General features: G+C 42.0%; 1 protein-coding gene across 3 annotated transcripts in view; it reads right to left on the reverse strand.

Annotated features, from left to right (window-relative positions):
* Nucleotides 1–6,076, reverse strand: part of pacsin3 (protein kinase C and casein kinase substrate in neurons 3) — a 52,976-nt gene extending 46,900 nt beyond the window's left edge. For all 3 annotated transcript variants that reach the window (XM_068578705.1, XM_068578714.1, XM_068578724.1), the window contains exon 1: nt 5,807–6,076. The gene's annotated coding sequence lies outside the window, so the exon portion shown is untranslated. The remainder of the gene's footprint in view (nt 1–5,806) is intronic.

Raw genomic sequence — 6,076 nt, forward strand, 5'->3', positions numbered from 1 at the left:
GGTTGATAGGAATCCAACAGATTCAGACGTCTTGAAATCGGACTGAATGCGAGAGCAAGTCCACCTCGCTCTGCCATCCGCCGCCATGTTAAATCTCCCTCCAAAACCACGTCTCCCCTGAAGCTCGTACCTGATTTGTAAATCGCCCGTACAGACACATGTTTTATCGTACAGACTCACCAGTCACAGTATCTGTTAATCAAGTCTTCCTAATGCTCCATATGTCTAAGCAATAGGAGCTTTTAAAGTATCTTTTTTGAGGGATTCTTTGGATAGGTGTTCCTCCATTTAACACTATGTAACTGAAGACCTTTGAAGTCATCACTATGGCAACCTTTGATCTAGCAACCCACAGGTATTCTCATTAGGGCAGTTTAACAGACACACAGACACTTACACACGCACAGGACTTCTCTCCCTCCGTCCGTCCATCCGTCCGTCCGTTCCTCCCTCCCTGTTCATATATATATTCCACTATTTTCATATATATTCAGCTGTTTTCATATATATATATTCAGCTCTTTTGTTATTTTTCAATATATTCAGCTTTTTTAGGCTCTATTCAACTATATTTCAATATTTTCATATATATTCAGCTGTTTTATATACATTCAGCGGTTTTCATATATATTCAGCTGTTTTCATATATATTCAGCTGTTTTCATATGTATTCAGCTGTTTTCATATATATTCAGCTGTTTTGTTATTTTCAAATATATTTAGCTTTTTTAAGCTTTATTCAACTATATTTCACTATGTTCAGCTAATTTTAGCAATTTCTTTCAAATATTAAATCGCCCGTACAGACACATGTTTTATCGTACAGACTCACCAGTCACAGTATCTGTTTATCAGGTCTTCCTAACGCTCCATATGCGATATCAAAGCAATAGTGGCTTTTAAAGCACCATTTTTTAAAAATAGTTTGAAAGGAGTTCCACAGCATTTAGGTCTATTAAGCTCAGTGTAAGGAAGTCCCTTTGAAGTCATCACTATGGCAACCTTTGACCTAGCAACCCACAGGTGCTCTCATTAGGGCAGTTTAACAGACACACAGACACTTACACACAACACAAATGACTTCTGTCTCTCTGTCTGTCTTCTTGTCTGACTACTGCTGCTAACACTTTGACTATTACTACTGCCAATCATACATCTCTCTCTCTCTCTCTCTCTCTCTCTCTCTCTCTCTCTCTCTCTCTCTCTCTCTCTCTCTCTCTCTCTCTCTCTCTCTCTCTCTCTCTCCTGTGAATTAACTGTATCTTAACATAAAGCTCAAATGAGGATTTTTTTAATTAAATAATTAATGCTCTTACTTCAGTCCACTGGCCAGTCTGCCTCTAATCAATCTGCTTACCCTTAGTCACCATGACGACGAGAGCACACAGGTGCTTCATATCAGCCAATCAGTTTAACACACAAACCAACTCAAGTGTTTTGGAGGAGAGACGGGCGTAATAAACAAAAGCTATATATTGCAACGTCTTACAGCAGTTGTAGCCACACTTTCAAAATTTCTTGCGAAATTTTCTAGTTGCTTATTATTATCAAAACTTTGGACCACTACTCCTCCCGCACCATTGCCAGCACATGCGTCAAAATACATCAAAACGTGCGGCTTGCACGGAAATCGTGAGCTATGACTTTTCTAAGAGATTCGCCCGGCCGTTTTCCCAAAAAAAAAAAAAAATCGCAAAACGGCGAGAAATTTTCCCATTGACTTTGAATGGGGTTTCGCCGCGAAGAAAGCAAAAAACCACTCATCTTTGTGCCTATAGTCCATCCATCCATCCATCATCTTAACCGCTTATCCTTTAGGGGCGCAGGGCGCTGGAGCCGATCCCAGCTGTCAAGGGGCGAAGGCAGGGTACACCCTGGACAAGTCGCCAGTCCATCACAGGGCAGACATATAGACAGACAACCATTCACGCTCACATTCACACCTACGGGCAATTTAGAGTCCAATTAACCTATGCAGCATGTCTTTGGACTGTGGGAGGAAGCCGGAGAACCCGGAGAGAACCCGTGCCTATAGTGACTCGCCATAATAGGAGGTAGAGAAATGAATTAAAGTTTAAAACGTCGACAAAAGGCTTGAGTTCATTTGCCTAATTGGACATTTTTTGATAGCTAGTACAGTGTTCATGTAATTGTTTTAGTTTTATGTTTTTTTCCCGCCTTTTCTCTCTTTTACATGAGTGTGTATTGCGCAGCTCAGAGTGCGTGATGTCATACTTAGAGGGCAGAGCGACGTCAGTTCTTGTGGGAATTTTTTTTAAAAATTTGCCGTAAACTCCGTACCGTGTACTCTTTGGGCATAATTTATAGCTCAAAACGTTGGAAATCTTGTCTTCTGTCAAACTGCGGTCGATAGGAATCCAACACACTCAGACGTGTTAAAATCCGACTAATTGTGAGAGCAAGTCCACCTCGCTCTGCCATCCGCCGCCATGTTAAATCTCCGTCCAAAACCACGTCTGCCCTGAAGCTCGTACCTGATTTGTAAATCGCCCGTACAGACACATGTTTTATCGTACAGACTCACCAGTCACAGTATCTGTTAATCAGGTCTTCCTAATGCTCTATATGCGATATCGAAGCAATAAGAGCTTTTAAAGTATCTTTTTTGAGGGATTTTTGGATAGGTGTTCCCCAGCATTACCTCCATTGAAATCTGTTTAACTGAAGACCTTTGAAGTCAACACTATGGCAACCTTTGATCTAGCAACCCACAGGTGTTCTAATTAGGACAGTTTAACAGACACACAGACACTTACACACGCACACACAGCACAAATGACTTCTATCTCTCTATGTTTGTCTCACACACACACAGACACACATAAACACACACAAACAGACAGACACACAAAAGACGTTTACGTGTGTTTTATATTGTGTAGTTGTCAACACTGATCATTAATAAGGTCATATGATATTTCATACACGTTTGCGTGTGTTCAGTACGTTCAGTAGTTTATTTCCTTAAATCCACAGGCCAGTCTGCCTCTAATCAGTCTGCTGGCTGTCACTTGGTCACCATGACGACAGCAGCACACAGGTGCTTCATATCAGCCAATCAGTTTAACACACAAACCAACTCAAGTGCTTTGGAGGAGAGACGGGTGTCATAAACAAAAGCTCTATATTGCGACGTCTTACAGCAGTAGTAGCCACACTTTCAAAATTTCTTGCGAAATTTTCTAGTTTTGTTTACTTCAGTGTGATTTAAATATTTGACAATTTAAAGTACTGAGTATTTTCTCACTTCATTTAGAACTTCAGTGGAAAGTGAACAAACTATTTCAAGTGAAATTGTAGAGAAAGATAAATATGTGCAGCTATACACTTTGTTGCCGTGCACACACAAGAGCAAAGTAATGTAATAAAGACAAGACAGGTATTAAATTGAATGCTGCGTTCAGGCACGCAGCAGTTCAACCATAAATGGTGCACACTACTGATGGTTAAAACAAACGCTCCTGATGTTGAAAACAAACGCTCCTGAAGGGTAACACAAACGCTTCTGAAGGGTAAACCAAACAAACACTCCTGGTGGTTAAAATCAAACGTTTCTGATGAGTCGTGTTTTCCAACATTTTCATTTCACATGGACCTTTACACGTTGTTCTCCACATTGTCACGCACAAGGAACCCTACTGAAGTCTGGTCTCATGGAGCTGGAAACTATGGAGGTGGTGACTGGAGGGCTGCCGGTCAGGGTCCAATTTGTTAAATATAATGTCAAAACTAAATTATCTCAATAATAATCTCAAAATATTGCACATTCAATTTTCTGAGAAAAAGAAAGTAAGCATGTGCTCGTTCTTTTCAATGTATTCTACGGAAGTACATCACAATATGTCGAAGAAGATAAATCACCACACAATAATCAGTGATCGTTTTTCAAAAACACATATGTAGGGACAGACAATTGTCCTTAAAGTCTCAAACGATTGAAAACCTTTTTTAACAATCACTGCAGTGTTTGAGTGCTGAACTCACAGCGTCACAGCGCACTGAGTTCCTGAAGCCTGAGAGCCAGAGGCTCGCCATATGACAGCACGGCATCTGCCAGCACGGCATCTGACAGCACGCCGTCTGACGGGCGAGGATTCAAAACCAGATCACATAGATGAGAGGACATACCACCAGATGACATAGAGGAGAGGACATACCACCAGATGACATAGAGAAGAGGACACAACACCAGATGACATAGAGGAGAGGACACAACACCAGATGACATAGAGGAGAGGACATAACACCAGATCACATAGAGGAAAAGAGACAACACTTCATTACAGAGAGGAAAGGACACACCACCAGATTACAGAGAGGAAAGGACACACCACCAGATCACAGAGAGGAAAGGACACACCACCAGATCACAGAGAGGAAAGGACACACCACCAGATCACAGAGAGGAAAGGACACACCACCAGATCACAGAGAGGATACAACACTAGATCACGGAGAGACAGCAGCCGGTACAGAAATAAATAAATACTAATGGGACAGCTCAGGCTTGTTCCCACACAAACAGCTGTTCTCCCAATTAATTCATAACCAGCACCACATCAGTGAGACCAGTACCAGAGACCTCGAGCTCTAAAGAAGACAAAAGACCCATCAGCGCTGGCTGCTCGAAGAAGAACCGGTTCCCCTGCTGCTCACGCCCGATTGCAGTGGGACTGCAGGAAGCTCAGGCGGTGCAACCAGGACCTGAACACAGCTCCTACTGACGGATCCTGAGGTTTGATACATAACTTAAGACGTTTGGTGGTCACAGCTCCTCAAACATGAGGATTTGTTGCTCTTCCTTTGTGTTATAATACGCTGAATATCTCTTGCATTTAATTGAAATAAAAAAGCACGAGCAGCTCGACGAGCCAACCAGATCCGAGCTGACAGACCGGTGGGCGTTTCCATGAATTTGAACTTGCTTGGCAGGATCTGAAGCCACTAGGGAGGTTTAGCCCCGCCCCTATACGGTGCTTCTATACTCCATAACTCTATAACTCCATAACTCCCACACATGGAGTTATTACACTGAAACCTACAGCGGTTACAAATTTTAGAGCGGAGATTATTTTCACCCAACGCATGAAGCAAACAAACTTCACCCTGAAGAGAACTGAGATTCACTGACGGAATTGAACTCACCACGAATGTTTTCCTTATTAACCAAAACTACATTATTTACCGAGAAAAAAAAAGGTACACAGGGAAAAGTGGCATGAAATATATTATTATTACTCCACAGCGATGTACTTTTTGGTGACTTTAAACAGCTTTGTGTTTAATCTCTATGGATGGAGTCATGTGACTGAGATGCTTTAGGTTAATAATGGTGTCAATCACAGAATATCAATGTGTTGTTCAAGGCACATTCAAAGTTTATCTAGTAAATATGAGGGCAATTACATGTACTGGAGAGAAAAGTACACTAGTGGCCTCCGAGATGAAGTAGCATATAAGTATGAAGTAGCAGGAAATGTACCTCAAAATTATACTCAGGTACAGTACTCGTAAGTAATAGTTCTTACTACTTAACTGTGTATATAGTAGAGTATAAGTATGAAGTATAGGGAAATGTACCTTGAAAAGTAGCTCAAAATAAGTCCAGCACTACAGATATATGAATTATTAAAGTATTTGCAACGAATACTTCGTCACTGACAAGTTGTAGCCAACGCGAGCTTTGTGATACTCGATGTATAAAAACACACTCAAGTACTGACTATAAATACACATAAACTGAAGTCTCAACACGTGCAAGCAGCAGACAGGTGAGCCCTTTTACCTGCTGGAGGACCCTAACGCTCCTGCGAGGATCCACGTGACCAACAGCCGCTTGTGCTCGTCTAAACCTCCGCGAGGTGCGACATCTTGTTCCGTCCCATCGGCCTGCTGCTCCTCGGTGGGTCGTTTCTTTGAGTACAGCGGAAAATACTCGTGAAGTAGAAGTAGTGTAAGTACTTCCTGTAGTTGGAGAAAGAGTGTGTGTGTTTCTCCCACCACCAACCTCCGCTGCCGAGAGGCGTCTCCGTGTAATCAGATGCCGCTTCACACA

The sequence above is a fragment of the Clinocottus analis genome, unplaced genomic scaffold (genome assembly GCF_023055335.1).
Source record: "Clinocottus analis isolate CAN_PGR_092001 unplaced genomic scaffold, fCliAna1.0.p SCAF_1, whole genome shotgun sequence".
NCBI classification, from domain to species: domain Eukaryota; kingdom Metazoa; phylum Chordata; class Actinopteri; order Perciformes; family Cottidae; genus Clinocottus; species Clinocottus analis.